This window comes from Bombina bombina, chromosome 6 (genome assembly GCF_027579735.1).
Source record: "Bombina bombina isolate aBomBom1 chromosome 6, aBomBom1.pri, whole genome shotgun sequence".
Lineage (NCBI taxonomy): Eukaryota > Metazoa > Chordata > Amphibia > Anura > Bombinatoridae > Bombina > Bombina bombina.
This window is the reverse complement of record NC_069504.1, coordinates 140,278,691-140,280,847: the sequence shown is the minus strand read 5'-3', so window position 1 is coordinate 140,280,847 and position 2,157 is coordinate 140,278,691. Positions and strand designations below refer to the sequence as shown.

Here is a 2,157-nt window from a genome sequence, read left to right as displayed (position 1 = left end):
GTTACCACAACTGTTAACAGTGATAAAAGAAATAGAAAAGGGAAATTGAAATGAGAAGTTACCTGATTCACCTTAAAGCTTGCTTGAAAATATTTAACACTTTTGCTTGGTTTAATAATTTATAATTAATATATGATTTAATAATTTAAATTATGTTATGCTTTCATCATGCTGTTATTCTTTTTCCCCATAAAAAAACATATTTGCCCTTGTAAAATTGTTTTATTCTTAATAGATGTTTTATTTTCTACAATCTGATGTTTTCACCCTTTAATTTCAAACATATTGAAATAATAGCAATTATCAATTTTCATACATACATCAAGCAGTTCTTTACTATTCTCTGAAATCACTGATTTAATTTTTGTAATGACAGAAATTTTAGATAATAGACTTGGAGAATAAATGTAGGCAGTCAAGTGAAGCGATGTGCAAAATTGATATTTCAACAAGTAGAATAACTTAATAAGGTTTTGTTATAGAATGTCATCAAATCTTTAGTCATATGATTTCATATTTCTTGTTTTATGAAACATTTATATTGTGGCAAAAAAAAATCCACTTTGTCATTTTGACATTTACTTATTCATCATGAAAGTTAATAGCCTATGATAAATACTCTATGTTTAAGTTTTATAATTATTTAAAAAAGCACTCAATGAAAAAAAAAAAAACTGAATTTTTTATTTCAACTGATTTAGATTTTTTACATTATTTAGTCACAATGATTACACTAAAAGCTGCATGCTGAATTATTTAATAACTTGGATTCTCTTTTTTTAAAAAAAAAATCTTATATTACATTGCAAATTCTAAGACTTAAATTAAATGTTAATATTATTGTCCTTTGTAAAAACTAAATTCAGCCTCATTGACCATAACTAATTAGCTATATATAATTTTCCTATATGAAACTATAAAAGTTTTATAAAAGTACATTAAAATTATAAAAACCGTATACTTACCTGGCAGGGGAGTCTTAGCCATGATCACTAAGGTGGCTTTCCCAGGGCGAGGCTGGCTCATTGCACTCCGGGCCCGCTGACCTCTGCAATTTCCCCACATGCGGGAAACTCGATTGCACAATTTGTGGTAGTGGGGGACTGCGTGCACGCTCTCCCCTTAAAAAAAAATAAAAAATTATAAGAACCGCAAGATGATTTAGGTCCCCATTTATCAATTATGTCAACCATCTGTTTCATCTCACATCAAAATACATGCAAAAATCATAACTCAAAGATATCAATCAGTCATCCCCAAAAATGTACCTCTTATTCAAGAATTGACTCTGTTCTTGAGCAACTTAAAATGGTTTTATTTCCATAATTAACATAACTTCAAAGAGTATAAATGTGTCACAATCTATCTAGCATGTATGAAGTAACAAATGCTATCAGAAGAAATAAGAAGCTAGAACAAACAATAGTGAAAGGGCATAAAACCATAAAAACTGAAAAAAGTGCATAATAGAGCCAAGAGTACCAATACAAATAAAAATAACTTTACACAACAAAATACATATATAACATCAAGGTTTTCAGTTAATGAAGTACAGATTCAAATTGTCTTTGCATTTGGAGCATATCATTTTTGTCTTAACTCCTTATGTATGGATGAAAACACATGGTTGTCATCAGCACAATGTATTCAACACAGATAACAATCTTGTGTTCTCATCGGGTTGGGGGTGCTTTAGAGATCATCAACAGGGGAAACCAAAGATGCCAGTGATGTCACCAGGCCCCAGAAATCGTAAAGTGGCAGGTAGGACCATAGGGTTAAGAAAGTTGGATGGGGGAGGTATTTAAACCCCTCAATCTGATCTCTCTTAAGCCCTAGAAACCACCAAAATTCACTGTTTAAATGGCAATCACTTACCTTTTTCAAATGTAACTGTTCTTGGGGCTATTAAGTAAAAGCACAGATTTTTAAAAATAAAGTTTTAAATAAACATTTTTTTTAATGAGGGAGTATCTAGGCACTTGTAATATATAATTGTCTATAGACCCCCAAAATCCCTTTTTTTAAAGTCCAGAAGCTCCTCTTTAAAATAAAGCCCCTGTATGTTTTAGTAGCCAGGTAATCACTGTTTTAATAGCCTGGCATGAATAAATGTCCATTTGTGTGAATAGAGGCTCCTGGGAGCCCCTATATAAC

General features: G+C 31.0%; 1 non-coding gene across 1 annotated transcript; it reads left to right on the top strand.

Annotated features, from left to right (window-relative positions):
- Positions 1–957: 957 nt before the first annotated feature.
- LOC128665286 (U1 spliceosomal RNA) lies at positions 958–1,124 on the top strand. The gene has a single exon (XR_008403057.1). It is a non-coding gene; the product is annotated as a U1 spliceosomal RNA (small nuclear RNA).
- The last annotated feature ends 1,033 nt before the right edge of the window (positions 1,125–2,157 follow it).